Here is a 16,614-nt window from a genome sequence, read left to right as displayed (position 1 = left end):
TCCTTAACCTGATTGAGATGCTCAGGCATGTCAGAAGCAGGCTTTTTTTTTTATTTATTTTATTTTCTTAGCTGAAGCTAGTGGCTTGTGTTTCAAATAACTGTTCTGGAGCTTGGTATTGCAATTCTTTTGAATCATCTTTTGGTTAAGTCATTGCTATTAAACAAAGTATTCATCTATTCACCACAAGGAGAAAACATTTAACTGGCTTAGAGTAATCCTGCTAGACAGTGCCTTTATTTATGTCAGTGGGAATCTGTCACTGCTACGCTTTGGTTTTTTTTTCCTAAAGAAACAGGAGGAGGAGGTATACATAAATAATTTTATTCTGAACTAATCTTTTTTTTTTTTAATTGCATAAAACATTTAATCTCCTTCACTACAAAGTTTCATAATGGAAGTATTTAAGATAACATGAAATGTGAAAATATTTATTGCACTTTAGATGGAGGCATCTCTTTGCGTGATAAGTCAGTTTTCTTGTTTCGTGGCTAAAGCCAACATGTTGTAGCTGGACATGATGTAGCTGCAATGTGGCTGTAAGTGATGGTAAGTCTCACTATCTCAATCTGTTACTCGTATTTGTTCTGTACTTTGAATTTCCACTGGCCCTTTCACTTCTCCCTAGCTCTTTTTGCTGCTCAGGATGGAAGCCTGAATGCAAGCTGAATTAGGTGCAGTCCCTTGAAACCATAGGCTTCTCTGTAGGAGAAACTGTCAAGGAGGAATCCTTAGGACTTGCCCTTTGTATTTCATTTCCTACAAGCCTTAATTCTCCATCACCTTAAAACAATGTGGACCATTTGTACAACAGAACTTAATTACCAGAGCCTAGTGTGTGATAGGAAGACCACTGCCATGTCTCCACTTCCTTCAGGCGCTAGGAATGTACTTATGGTGCCATAGATCATGACTTTTTTCACTAAAGAAACACTAAGTTTAGAGTATTATTTCCAGGCCTTCTGTCTGGTTTCTGGACTTTTCTCCCTATTTTTCCAAAAGTATGTCTTCATTTCTTAAACACAGCATTCTTAATTGAGTTGAGAACATTATTTAGTATAATAATTTTCTTATGGTCTCTCAGACATTAGAAAGTAACTTTCTTTAGGGCTGGATGACTTGTGAGTCCAAGGTATGGTTTGCAGTTGGGATTCTTTCTTTTTTTATCTTCCTTCTTGAAAGCCTGCTTCAGTTTCTTACTCAAAAACTTTATATTTCATTTTTGCTGTAGATACTGAGCCTGAAAAAGGTATTTTCAGAGGCTCTGTAGAAAGGCAGAACACAGTGTAATAATCTCATGCACACTAGTGTAACTATATGCATGTATAAAGGGGTAGTGGAAGTACAAAGGGAAAGAGAAAGGAACTGAATTGAAGGTGGTAGGAATTGGTAAATCTGTTGAAGTAGCACTGCATATGTGACCACTTTGCTTGTAAATTAATGCTGCTTTAACTTACATTTATTTTGGTCTGTATGTGAAAACAATCCAAAGATGAGAAAGTCATAGAAGTAGTCAATATTTAGTCAATAAATTACTAAAATAATGTGTTGGATATTGAAGAAAAAATGCCTCCTTTGCTTCTGAAATGTCATCTGTGGGGTTATGTCAAATTACTGCAGTTGTTACAAAACTGTGTATATGTTTTCAAGACAAGTTTGTGAGTTTTTTATTTCCTGATAATGAAAAAGGATCTTTTGGTCCAACAAAAATAAAATATGAGAAATGCGTGAATTTTCTTAGCCATCTGTTTTTGTAACATATGGCAGCAAAAATGGTCATTTGTATACAGCAGATAGCTAAAAATACATTCCTTTTTATCATGTCACATTTGAATTTAACATCCTCAGATCTGTTACAAATGCATTGTTGGAAATGAGGCTGACAGTTTTCTTCCAGTCATGGTTAATTTTTCCTAGTGAATGTGACTGAAAGCCTTCCAGGTATTGTGAAGCAGCATGATTTTGTTGTTCCTCAACAAAAAATAGCACTGCTACCTTGCTGGAGATTTCAGACAATTATGCAGCCATACAAACTGCTTATCTACATGCTCCACAGAATGTGCTGAAATTTTAATGACACATAAAAAAAGAGAAATTCTGCCACCTCCATGATATTACCAAGCACTTTTTCTCCAGGTGGGTTTACCAACTCCTAAGATATTTAGTGCTCAGACTGGCCAGAAAACCAAATGACACAGTTACAAAAGAATCCCTTGTGTTGTGTCATTGTAGCCTCTATACAGCTTGGGCCTTAGTCTTTCCTCCCATTTGCCTTAGACTTCCAAGTAGTTTGTAGATACTTTATAAGTGATTTAACTTTCCTTTATAAGTGATTTAACTGTTCTCTTAAGAAAAAAAAACCTCAAACAAAAAAACAAACAAAAACCCCAAGACAACAATAACAACAACAAAAAAAACCCCAAAAACCACAGTGATTTAATGACTTGATAGATAAGGTTCCTTTAATGACGTGTTTGAATTTGTAAGACTCACCTGTATGAAAAGTGTGGCTATAAAAGCAAAATCCTATTCTGGTGAAACTATTTAAAAAAGAAAATAAGGTAGAATATTTCTAAAAATAGTGCTGGTTTTACAAGCATATATTTAATGTTTTATCATGTCCGTACAACAGTTACAGTGTGACTTATAACAGGCATGTGTTTCCTCATTGATAATACCTCTCCTACAAATGCTAGTGTTCGATATGTCATTGTAATGCAATTGGATAGATTATGATGATAATCAAGCCAATAATTTATCAAAGCAAACTGGAGCCTCTAGGCATTCAAAGGATGAAATAAGTAGGGCCCAAAGATATCCTTCATCAGTTTGAGAACTCTTCCTGTAGTTTTGTGATCTGTTTCAGCACCTGTGTGTTATGAATCAGATTTGAGACAGTGGCACAAGAAATATTTAGAAGCAGATGATGCACAAATGTAGATGATACAAGTGTAAAACTTGACATTGTAAAGATTAAGAAGAGGAGCAAGATTGTTGGCCAGTGGGTTGATCAGTGATCTTCTAAAGTAAGCTTTTGGTTTCTTTTCCCAGGTTTGATGTAGACTAACTTTGTTGTGTTTTGAATTTCAGCTTTGTAAAGTGCTTTCAGACTTACTACTAAGTTGTTATTTGTGGTTGCATCCATTACAAGGGAGGTGCTTTCCAAACATTTGTGAAATTCTTAATTCAAGTGATAAAGGAAGGAAACAGAAAAAAAGAAATTATTAAGCCAGGTCTGAGCAATACAAGTAACACACCAAGAAAAGGTCTGTAAGAGGAATGGGGCTTGCTGGTGAGATAAGGGTAACTGCATAAGTGTGGAGTAAGAGAGTGAGTATGAGAACATGGAGATGAAGGGCAATATGTGAGGTTTCCTCACTGAAGGTGTTGATATCAGCTTTGCTTGGTGTGTGGCCAAACACATCTATGTCTCAGCTCTGTACTGACTCAGAAGGGAAATCCCACTTGTGTTATCTTTCTTTCCTTCCTTCTTCCATGGCTGATGAACAGGCTGAAGTGGTGTTTGGTGCTCCTGCCCTTCACAGGGCCCTGCAGTCTGAACTGGTGGTGAGTGCTGCAGGGAGTCTGGGGGTGGGGAGAGATGGTGCCATTGTGTACATTGAGAGCTTTGGTAGGAATGGATTGTTCATGGCAAGTCACTGTCTAGAGGTGAGAACACAGGGCTCGCTTTCCAAACAGTTCTGTAAGGCAGTATGTGACCTGTAATTATGTTTCTATGCTGTTCTATTAATTTACACTCCTTTGCTTTGCTGGTGTTCAAGCAGATCCATACTAGGAGACAAATTTACCAGCAGTACTACAGAACAAAGGCCAAGTTTGAAGTAAGTGTTTGGAGGTTTTTGTCACACCTGTTGGTATTGCAAGTCAGGAAAAAAAGAGCATGCATTCAAACCATTAACATGTTACTACAGATCTAGATTCGTTAATAAAATACAAGCATGCTTGAAGACCGAATCTTTGCAGTTTTCCTAAGTGCAAACTTAGGTTTGATTTACCTGTATGTGAGGTTTATCCCTTTACTTCTGTTCTAAAACAGATTCCCATTGAATGAAACTCCCTGTATAAGCATAAGTTCTAATAAAACCTTCTCTGTTGCCAGTAAGAGCTATGTTTTGCATCTAACAAATTGACTATATTGCCTTGAGTTTATATGTGTATGTATATGCCATTTGCAAATAAAATCGTGATGTGTGTTCAGCAGCTTTGTTTCTTAGGAAAGGTGAAGAAAATGGTGTAGTTGGATGTTGCATTTCCTAGGAATGCAACTGATGTACTAGAAATTTCAAATATTTTGCCTTAAATTTTGGTTTCCTTCTTGAGGATAAACTCCTGTATCTGGGTCTCTAATTGTAAAAGGCATTATCTGCCTCTATCTCTCAACATCACACTTGTTCTGACATGTAAGGGCAGATGTCCATTCCCGAGTTTGCAGGCATGTATTAGAGGAGGGACAGCAACCTTCTGAACTCTACAGACTTCATACATATGTCTTTACCAAGTGGAAAGCACAAGGCATGCAACAGCCCACAGCATGCTGCAGGGAAAAGAAGGCACATTGAAAAATGATTGCAAGATACCCCTGTGTCTCCAAGCATGCCATAGTTGTGCTGTAGTTGGGGTTGAGAAGGTAAGAAAGGCATTAGATGAGACCTGCGCCTCACAGGGCCAGTATTCTGGCTCAGTACTGGTGCACATAGGCTGGGCTGTGTGAGCTGCTTCCCTTATCCCTGCTCTACTCCTGCTGCCCCAGCCCTGATCACTGGTGCTGTGTGCCTGCATGTCCACGGACATGCTATCACCAATTTGTTTAATCTAGTGGAAACAATGTGCTCCTATCTTCTCCTGTGGCAACAAGTTCCAGGAATGTTACCTGTTTTGTAAAGTAACTTGTAACTGCTAATTTCCCCCTACCTTGAATAGATGGCTCCCAGTTCCCTTTCAAGGGTTTGGTGAGTTTGATGTTTACCTTCTTTGCTCCCTCCATGGTAGGTATGAAACAGAAACCTCGCTATTGCCTTAGCAGAGCTTGGTTCAGCTGGTAGGTGGCTGCATGCTTCGGTGTGCAGAGGCGCTTTAAATATCTTTCTAGATACTTCTTCCCCTGCTGTAGTTGGTAAAACGGGAATAAACCCCCCGCTGTCGTAAGTGAAAGGCAGCCATGAAAACGCTCCAATAGCCGCAGGAACCCAGCGCAGCCGTGGCACCAGGAGCTGGTGCCCGGGGACCACTCGGCTTCGGTTGCATTCCATGTCCCCTGGGAAATAGTCAATGCCCCGCGGTGCGTTCGTCCCCCCCATTCCCGGCGGTGCGTGCGGGAGCGGGGCATAGGCCGCCCTTCCTCTCCTCCCCCCGGAGCTGTTCGTTCCCCCATTGCAGTTTGTTTTCCCGTTGCCGTTCCTCTCCCGCTCCCTTCCCGCCCCCCGCCAGCGGGAAAAGGGCCTTTCTCTCCCGTCCGCAGCGATCACTGAATGACTTCTTCGTAGTAAATTAGAAACAGGGGCGAGAGCCAGGAACGCCTCAAACTTTTCCGTGGTGACTGTGGAGGCGAAAGGGCCGGGAGAGGCCAACCCCAGCCCCCCGCTCCATGGCGGAGCCTCCGCCCCCGCTTCATCGGTGCCCCGAGGCGGGCAGCAGCGGTCCTCTCACCCCCCAAAGCAAAGCGCGGACGGCTCCGAGCTCGCCAGCAGAAAAGTTCGCTTTATTTCCAAGGGAGGTGCAGGGTTTCCCCTGCTTACACACACACCTTTATAAAATTAGCCAACCCCCCTGACAAAAATGCAAAGAGGTGGCTGAGAAATAAATAAACTTCTCCCTCTCTCCCGGATGTTTCACGGAGAGTAGACACCCCCCAACCCCCAAAACCGGCCAGGGGAAGCTGCAGGAGCACGTCCCGACAGCCCCCGGCAGCGGGGCTCAGGCGATCCTGCTGCAGAACTCGTCGAAGTCCCTCTCCATGAAGAGCTCGCTCTCGATCACATCGTCCTCCGAGGGGAAGTACTGCTGGCTTTCCTCCTGCAGCGGGTCCGCGGCCACACCGGTCCCTGTGGGGCACCGGGCGGACGGGCGGGAGGCGGGCCTGGCCTCCCCAGTGCACTCCATCAGCGCCCCGCGGGCATTCTCCAGCACCCCCAGATAGGAGTCCATGTCCAGCGGGTGCATCTCGCAGTCCGACCCGCCGCTCTCGGTACCCACCGAGTCCGAGCGCAGGTGCATGAGCTGGTACTTCTCCCGCATCAGGAACTGGTTGGTGTTGCGGGGCGCTCGCATGCCCGGCGCCCGCCGGCCCAGGACGTTGACGGGCCGCAGGGAGAGCAGCACCCGCGGCCGCTGGCAGCGGCGAAAGGCACGGCAGTGCTGCTGCAGCTGCTGCTGGTGCTGCCAGTGCTGGTAGTGACTGTACGTGCGGCTGCCCAGCAGCTTCCGCGACACCCCGGGGTGCCTTCCGCGCCGCCCAGGAGGCCATCGCGACCGGCTGCCGCCCCGCCGGGGCTCGCCCGCCTTCAGTGGCGGCGGGGAGGCTCCTCCTGGCACCCCCTCGCCGCGGGCGTGCTCCCAGGGCGGCCGCCGCGCCCCGCCGCACGCCACCAGCTCCGCTCGTCGCAGCATCACGGCTCTCACATGCTCCGAGCCGCCGGGACAGCCTCGCCGAGCAGGTTCAGCGTCGCCGTCGCCCTGGTCCGCCTTCTCCTCCTTCTGCCACCGGCTGAGCGGCCGGTTCCCAAGAGCCCTGCTGCGTCCCCGCTCACGGGGGCCTCCCGGGACGTCTCTACCTCTTCACGATCCGCTCCGTTTTTTTCTTGAGCGGAGCCCGTTTACAGTGCATAGCCTGGCTGAAGGGCTGCGGGCTGAGGGGCAGCTTGAGCGGCTCCAAGCCGCTGCCGCAGAGAGATGGTCTCGGTACTCTCCGGGCGGGCGGCACCGAGCTGTGTGTGCTCCGCCGGGGCACGGCGGCCCGAGGAGAGGCCCAGGGGCAGGAGCGAGGAGAGCAACCGCTGAGGGTGCCAGACACAAACCAGAACGCAACCACCGCCCCACGCCTAGCGGCGCGCACCCACACAGCCTACTTATATCCCCGGCGCAATCCAACTGCCCGGGAGGGGGGCGCGAGGGGAGAAAAGCACAGTCTCTGTTGAGCAAGCCAGTCCTCGCTAAACCTTGCCTGCCATGCCCGGTGGGCGCGGGCGCTCTACTCCACGACGAGTCGCGCCGGGCTGCGGGCTTGTGTCTCCCGGGTTAGTCCCGGGATCTTCCTCCCCCATCCGACATGTTTTGGTTTGGCTCAGCGCTGCGCGAGCGTTATTTTGTTCATCCCCTATTCACGAATGCTGTTTACGCTCAGTGCCACGCGCCAGCGCGGTTGTTCTCCCTTTCGCAGCAGTGGCCGTACGTAAAATGCGTAAGCCGCCCATGAGGCGCGGTGTGGCGCAATATCCACTAGTAGAGTTGCTTCTTAACGGGGGTGTGGGGGGCAACGTCTGCGCCTGGCGTCTGCCGGCTTTGGCCCAGTGTGTTAGCGCCTGCTACCCCCTTTGCCCCGTATTTTCCGCCTGAGCCTGGCGTCAGCCCCGTGGAACGGCGGTCATCCCGATGGTAGCCCACAAAATGGTGCCCGTGCCTGAGGGAGCGTGGCCGCTCCTTTCAGCGAGCGGGGAGGGGAGGAGAGGACTGGCCGGGCCCGGCGGGCTGCCTCACGCATCAGGGGTTCCCTCCCATCTGCCCTGCTCCGGCGGCGGAGCAGGGAGCATCCCTTGGCCACAGCCTGCCACAAGCCCGCCTGCGGCACGGAGAGGCCGGTCCCCATCCGTGGCAGCTGCCGCGATAGAGCCGCTGGGGCCGGGCAGAAACGGAGAGAACGGTCAGGGTGTGAGGGGTCTGAGGGCTAGTTTAGCTAGAGGGGAGGGGGAAGAAGGAGTGGAGACCCCTCTCGGGGCTTTAAGGGGGTTTGCGTCTTCCCTTTAATCTTCCCAGATGCTCTTTCAGAAGTATTTTGTGAAAAATAGAGCAGAGACATTAATTCATACCGTTCAGGGATTGTCCCAGTTGTGCTAGGCCTTGATCCCTCTGTGTGCAGCTACTGCACTACCAAATCTGACCGTGACTTCCCTATTTCCCTATTCGCCCCTTTTTCACAGTCAATTTGTTTATGAAGAATGAGCTTAGTGTTCTGGCCCAAACAGTTTCAATTAAAGTCCATGCATAAGGACAGTAGACTTTGATGCACTGTAAAAAAGTACATGAAAAACTATTTACTAGTGAAGGGCAAAGAAGTGTAAACTATAACAGGGGTGTAAGAAACTATGGACTAGGGTATTGTTTATTAAGATTTACGTTAAGCCCAATGTAAAGGTTAGGCAATAAAAGATATGAAATCGCTTATGCAAACAGCCACCAGACACTGCTTGTGCAAGGTAAGATAACTGCCAGATGTCCAGGAACCGACAGAAACAGGACAGACAACCCCATATAAGGACATATGAATGAGGGGTCAACTATGGGACAAAGGAGGAAGACTTCTTACTTCAGCCTCAACGACCACCAGGAGGCAGAAGTAGACCCCCTAGCAACAGCTGAAGCATGCGCAGAGTACCTCCACTACGTCATGAACACGGAAGTAAAGATGTATAAAAAGGGGCTGTTTGAACTGCTCAGCGTGGCAGTTGGCGGAGTGTAGACTCCCCTGTCGTCCAGCGCTGTTTTTGCTCATATTCTACTTGCTATAATTAATAAAATTTTAATTGGATTATGATCCGTTGTGGTCTCAATTTATAACAGTTTCTGGTGCCGTGACTCGGATAGGGAACGGTGAGCTTCGGTCCTCCGGGGAGGCGCCCCGCGACAATCCGCGGCCCCACGACCGACAGCCTACCTCAACCTTACCGACGAACCTAAATTCTAGAATAATGAGCAAAGGAGAAACCGGTAAAATCCCATAAAATTCTGTGCACGGGAGTCCGGACGAAGACGCAGGACGCGTAAGTATATTGCGAAGTTGTTCGCGGGTTTGCCGTTCGGGCGGGATTGGGTTTCCTGGAATATAACGAGTGAGAGGTTCGATATACTGAATCAAGCGAGTGTGGACCCTTAAGTACTGCGTCTCCTATCTCCCGCGAGGGACTGGGCCAGGAACAAGGGGAGCGAGTGAGTGTGTGTTTGTGGATATTCCAGAAGATGGGGGCGAAGGGCAGCAAGCCTTCGACTCCCATGGGAAGGGTACCCACTGTCCCTAAGAATACTCCTCTGGCATATATCTTAGACAATTGGAGATATTTCCCTGGAACCCTAGGGAAAGATAAGCAGAAAATGATAGAATATTGTACTAAGATATGGGGAGGGAAGAAGATTTCTCAAAATGTCTTTTGGCCAGTCTATGGGCCAAAAGAAGATTGGGTAAGACAGCAATTAAACCTCTGGGTTAATAATAAAAAAACCCCTTAACCCGGAGGAGAGTCAATATGCGGAAGTGTGGCTAGAAAGACCGGGAGCTAGACTTTATCCACTGAATGAAATAAAAACTAAACAAAAGAAAAAGAAGGAAGAGTTAGATGAAACCCTTCTAACCCCCCCTCCTTACATTCCTCCTCCTGTTCCCGCAGCCCCTCCAGAGGTCCCCAGAGCACCCACTCCCCCACCAGAGTTGGAACAAGGGTCTCCCCCTCCTCTTAGACACGTAACTAGAAGTCAAAAAGGGGCAGCTCAGATGTACCCCCTAAGGGAAATACCCATGGGGGGACCTCAACTTGTGATCGGATATATTTCCGTACCCTTAAACTCGGCTGACCTATGAGATTTTAAAAGAACCGAGATGGGAAACTTAATTGAGGACCCACTCAGAGTGGCAGAAAGATTAAATCAATTTTTGGGACCAAACCTTTATACTTGGGATGAGATGCAATCTATCCTTGGTCAATTATTTACTACCGAGGAAAGAGATATGATTAGACGAGCAGGAATGAGACTGTGGGATGCTCAACATGCCCAGTGACCTCAAGCAGATATTAAATGGCCACTCCAAAGACCTAATTGGGATAATCAGGATCCGGTGCATAGAACTCATATGCAGGACCTGAGAACTATAGTAATTCAGGGAATTAGAGAAGCAGTACCCCGTGGCCAGAATATCAATAAAGCATTTAATGAAATGCAAAAGAAAAATGAAAGCCCTACTGAGTGGCTGGAACGACTGAGGAAAGCCCTTCAGCTGTACTCTGGGGTAAATCCAGATGACCCTTTAGGGCAAGCGCTCCTCAAAACTCAGTTTGTGGCAAAATCATGGGAAGATATCAGAAAGAAGATTGAAAAGTTAGAAGACTGGCAGAATAGAGGGTTGGATGAATTATTGAGGGAAGCTCAGAAAGTCTACGTAAGGCGGGAAGAAGAGAGCAGCAAGCGACAAGTAAGAATGATGGTAGCAGCGGTCAGAGAGGATCGCAAAGGGTGAACTGGTGAACACAGATCTGCTGGAACGAAACAAGGGAACGTAGTAGTAAAGAAGGAACATAGATGTTGTTTTTACTGTGGAAAGAAGGGACATATAAAGAAGAATTGCAGAGAAAGGATCAGGGATGAGGAAATATTGAAAATGGAATAGGAGAGTCAGGGGCTCTATATCTTAGGGGACCGGAGTCATCATGAGCCCTTGATAAAATTAAAAATAGGTCCCCATAAACAAGATTTCACCTTTTTAGTAGACATTGGGGCTGAGAAATCAACTATTAAGCAAATACCTGAGGGATGTAAAGTTTCCCCTGAAAAAGTACAATTAATTGGGGCAAAAGGAGAACCCTTTAAAGTAAGCAAAATCAAAAATGTATTCGAAACTGAAAATAAATTTGGAATGGGTGAACTCTTGCTCGTCCCTGAAGCAGAATTTAATCTCTTAGGATGAGATTTAATTGTTGAATTGCAATTAGAAATTAAAGTGAAAAATCAAGAGCTAACAGTGTCTGCTTATCCTTTGACCGTGGATGATCAAAAATAAATTAACCCCGATGTTTGGTACTCTCCGGACACAATTAGTAGACTGGAAATTCCACTGATTAAAATCCAAATTTCTGAACCCCACACACCTGTGAGGGTAAGGCAATATCCCATATCCCTAGAAGGACGGAGGGAATTAAAACCAGAAATTGATCGATTGGTAGCACAAGGAATCTTAGAGCCTTGTATGTCACCCTTTAACACCCCCATTCTGCCTGTAAAGAAACCAAATGGGAAATATCGGCTCGTACATGATTTAAGGGAAATAAACAAAAGAACTATCACCCGGTTCCCTGTAGTAGCAAATCCATACACACTGCTAAGCAAGCTAGGACCCCATAACTCCTGGTATAGTGTGGCTGATTTAAAGGATGCCTTTTGGGCCTGTCCACTGGCAGAAGAATGCCGTGATTATTTTGCCTTTGAATGGGAAGATATAGAGACAGGCCGTAGACAGCAATTGAGATGGACCGTGCTTCCCCGAGGGTTCACTGAGTCCCCTAATCTGTTTGGACAGGCCCTGGAAGAGCTCTTAAAAGAATACCAGGTACAAACAGGAAACGTGCTGTTACAGTATGTAGGTGATCTGCTCATAGCAGGGAATAATAAGGAGGATGTAAGAAAAGAAAGCATTCGACTCCTAAACTTTCTTGCACAAAAGGGACTACGGGTATCACAAGAAAAGTTACAATTTGTGGAGGAAAAAGTGAAATATTTGGGGCATTATTTGTTTAACGGCAAGAAGATACTGGATCCAGAGTGCATTAAAGGAATTCTGGAATTACCTATGCCTGTCACTAAGAGGCAAATTCAGCAGGCATTAGGGCTATTTGGGTATTGTAGGCAATGGATAGAGAACTACAGCTTTAAAGTTAAATTCTTATATGAACAACTGTCTAAAGACAAAATACCCAAGTGGACCCCTCAGGATCAAGAGCAGTTTGCCAGTCTCAAAAGGGAGCTAAGTCAAGCACCGGTTTTAAGCCTACCAGATTTAAAGCGGCCATTCCATTTATTTGTTAACATACATGAAGGAACGGCATTCGGAGTATTAACTCAGGAATGGGCCGGACAAAAGAAACCGGTGGCATACCTATCAAAGCTGTTGGACCCTGTGAGCAGGGGTTGGCCGAGTTGTTTACAAATCATTGTTGCTGCTGCCTTATTACTTGAGGAAACAAATCACATTACCTTTAATGGAGAAGTTGTCTTATATGCGCCTCATAACATCAGGGGAGTGTTACAACAAAAAGCAGAAAAATGGCTTACAGATAGCTGATTATTAAAGTATGAGGGAATACTTATAGAATCCCCTAAACTATCTTTGAAAACTATTGGAGCAGTTAACCCCACTGAATTTTTGTACCCAGGAGAAGGTAATGAACTATTACACAATTGTTTTCAAAAAATTGAACAGCAGACACGCATTAGGCCAGACTTAGAAGAAGAAGAACTACAATGTGGAGAAGTATTATTTATAGATGGGTCATCACGGATAGTGGAAGGTAAACAATTGCCCGGATATGCCATCGTTAAGTTGGAAAAAAGAGAATTTAAGACAATAGAATCAGGCCCCCTGAGTGCCAGTTGGTCGGCTCAAGCCTGTGAGCTGTATGCATTGTGGAAAGCATTAGTGTCACTGAAGGGAAAGGATGGAACTATATATACAGACTCACGCTATGCGTTCGGAGTAGTACACACTTTTGGAAAAATATGGGAGGAAAGAGGATTTGTTAACTCACAGGGAAAAGAACTGATACACCCGGAATTAATTCGGTGAGTTCTGGGGGCATTGAAAACGCCGAATAAAATAGCAGTTGTACATATAAAGGGACACCAGCAAGGTACAAGTTATCAAGTTAGGGGAAATAATGCAGCTGATACAGAAGCAAAACGAGTGGCAGGCAATTATAGTATGATTTTGACTATGCAACAAGTACCTGTTAGTAAAAATTTGAGTTTTGAGTCTGCAGAAAAGGAAAAACTAGAACAAATGGGAGTTAAGGAACAAGATGGTAAGTACATATTGCCAGATGGGAGAGAAGTCTTGCTGAAGGGCATAGCACTCGAAATATTTTCAAAAATACACAGTAAAACACACTGGGGAACCCAGGCGTTAGTTGATCATTTCAATCAATAGTTTGCCTGTATAGGCGTATATAACATAGCAAAGACAGTCACGGGAGCCTGCGGGACCTGTCAAAAGGTTAATCGAAGCAACATGAGACAAAAACCTCTTGGAGGACGTTCCCCAGCATACAGACCTTTCTCACACATACAAGTGGATTTTACTGAACTACCTAGGGTAGGGCATTACAAATATTTATTAGTAATGGTGGATCATTTAACACATTATGTTGAGGCTTTTCCTACCTCCAGGACAACTGCTAATCAAGTTACTAAAGTGTTACTTGAACACATTATACCTCGATATGGAGTACCTGAAATAATCGACTCGGACAGAGGATCACACTTTGTGTCAAAAATTGTTAGAGATCTAACAAAAAGCTTGGGTATTAAGTGGGAATACCATACACCATGGCATCCACAAAGTTCGGGAAAAGTTGAAAGGATAAATGGAGAAATCAAAACTATTTTGACTAAATTAATGATAGAAACCAAATTATCATGGATTAAGTGCCTACCCATGGCACTATTAATTCTCAGAACCAGACCCCAAGCAGATGTAGGAATATCAGCGTTTGAAATGGTGTATGGAATGTCTTATAGAATTGAAAGTCCACAAACAAATGTTTTAATTCGAGACCATGTGATTAATGAATATGTTTCACAATTAGCAGAACATTGTAACAAGCTTTGGGAACATGGACTGATTGTGCAACGACCCCCGTTGGACTTAAAAATTCACAATGTTAAACCTGGGGATTGGATATTGATTAAAGTGTGGAAGGAAGAAACCCTAAAACCCAATTGGGAGGGACCTTATCTTGTTTTGCTCACCACAGAGACAGCCATCCGGACTGCAGAGCGCGGATGGACACATGCCAGTCGCGTTAAGGGACCAGTAAATCCTCCACAGTGGAAGATTGTCAGCTCACCTGGAGACACCAAGCTTGTGTTAAAACACAATAAGTAATGATACAAACTGTTTTTCAGTATTCAGCAGATCTACCCTTTGGAATACAGTGTGTTTTAGGATTGATTTTTGTGTTAATAACATCTTTGATTGTATATTATCTGTGGAAAATAGTTAAGTGTGGAAAAGAAATACGTTAAATTTATGCCTGCTCAGTTTGTAACCCTGTTTGAAGCCTTTTGGGCTTGCACGTTGGAAGTTAACCAATAGAAATTTTGTTATTTAAAAGCCACCTCAACTTCTGTCACCTATACCTCTGACGTGAGTTTCAGGTGTGAGAAACCTGACTGTGAGTATTATCTATTTATATGTTTTAAGTGCAAAAAGTGTCAGGAAAATGGTGGACACACTGTAAGAGGGGAACTCCTCCTCGAGGAGTTTGTAGCTCTTGCTATAGAAGCGAGAGGCACCTGACCAATTAGGCCCTAAAACGACTTGGAAACAAATTTCCGGATTGGACTCCTGAACAGTGGTTCTATTTTGCATTCGGGATAAACCCTGAATATTATTGTTATCACCCTCGGACCATTTGTAATTGATATTGTCACAATCCAATGTAGACGGGAAGTAAAAGCCGTAGGGTGCAACGAACATATGGTAAAGGCCAAAGCTTGGCCTGCTTATACTCACCGTTTAACCAAGTGCGAAAGGCATATTCCCACCAGGGACTCCTGCTGCTGAGAAGATGGCAACCCCCGTGGCTGGCTGCAACCCAGTCGACGGGCGAGGCAGAGGAGAACCTACCAGAGGAAAGAGCCTACAACTTGGAATGCGCAAGCGACCCTGGCTGAACTCCCCCAGGACTGGTAAGAGCCTAAAATTTAATAGAAAACAAAACCCTCTCACAGTACCCTTTTTCTTGTGCACCTTTGGCACATTAGTCTTACCCACAATGGCAGGAAATCCACACGAACCTATGGTATGGAAACTATATAACTTACAGGAAACACATGCCATTCAAAATATTACAACTCCAAAGACAGTAAAATTTATTGTACCATTAACTGCAATGATTATTGGAGGACATAAGGATAGGGCAGATACATGTAGAGCATATTATGTATGTCCTGCATCAAACCCTGGTAAAAGCTATTGTAATCAACCAGGTCAATATTTTTGTGGCTATTGGGGTTGTGAAACCTGGGCTTCTGATTGGACAAGTCCTGGAGACAGATATCTGAAATTTGAATGGGAGCCTGAAGGGTGTAAGCGGCCAAACATTGGGAAGGATGGACATGTTTATGGACATTGTAATTCACCAGGCTACTGCAGAAACATTAGTATCGAAGTAAAGAATCCTACAGAAGACTTATGGTTAGGTGGAAAAATTTGGGGAATTAGGTTTTGGGACACAGGGCCAGATAGGGGGAGTATGTTTAAAATAGTGAAAGAAAGACTTCCTCATGATCCTTTGCCAATAGGACCAAACCTGGTCCTGCATCCACCCACTTTCTCTGAAGAAAAGGCTGCCCCCGTAATTGTCGTAACCCCTTCTCCAGACTCCCTTTTGGAAACAACTAATGACACTGTGACGGAATTCTCCTTATCCAGAAATCTAGAGTTATCAGAATCCAAAGACCCCTTATAGAATCTAATGCAAGCCTCTTATCGTGCCCTTAATGAAAGCAAACAAAATTTAACTGAGGAATGCTGGTTATGTTATCATGTTAGACCACCATATTTTGAGGCAATTGGAAAACCAGGTAGGATTCAATGGTCTAATGGTTCAAACCCACGAGAATGCCCATGGGATGACCAGAGGAACCATACGCAAGGAATTACTATTCAATTAGTAACAGGTCAAGGAAAATGTATAGGTACAGTGCCCAAAAAGTATCAGCCTTTGTGCAACCGAACAGTCACTATGGAGACTATAGAGAGACACAAGAATAGAAATGACAAATGGGCTATCCCGACACCAGGAGCTAAATGGGTTTGTTCAGACATTGGAGTAACGCCTTGTCTATCCCTAAACGTGTTTGATCAATCTCAGTTTTGTGTACAGGTGATTATTGTTCCTCGTCTGATCTATCACACCTCTGAGGAGGTGTTACGCCACTTTGAAGGAGACCTGAATAGACAAAAAGAAGAGCCAATTACAGTGGTAACCTTAGCTACACTGCTGATAGCGGGCGGAGTTGGAGCAGGTACAGGCATAGCCTCCCTAGTAAAAGGTCAGGAATTACAAAGTTTGCAGATGGATGTAGATGAGGATCTAGCAAAAATAGAACAATCTATCCAAAATTTAGTAAAGTCTGATAAAGACTTCAGTAAAGTCTTTATCAGAAGTAGTACTGCAAAATAGAAGAGGATTAGATCTATTGTTCTTAAAAGAAGGAGGGTTATGTGTAGCTCTCAATGAAGAACGTTGCTCTTTTGCTGACCATACGGGAGTAGTCCAGGACACCATGTCTGAACTCCGGAAAAGATTAGATCAACGTAAAAAAAGATTGTGAGGCGGGCAGGTCATGGTATGAAAACTGGTTTAATGTTTCACCTTGGCTAACCACTTTGTTGTC

Source organism: Melopsittacus undulatus, chromosome 9 (genome assembly GCF_012275295.1).
Source record: "Melopsittacus undulatus isolate bMelUnd1 chromosome 9, bMelUnd1.mat.Z, whole genome shotgun sequence".
NCBI classification, from domain to species: domain Eukaryota; kingdom Metazoa; phylum Chordata; class Aves; order Psittaciformes; family Psittaculidae; genus Melopsittacus; species Melopsittacus undulatus.
This window is presented reverse-complemented; position numbering follows the sequence as displayed.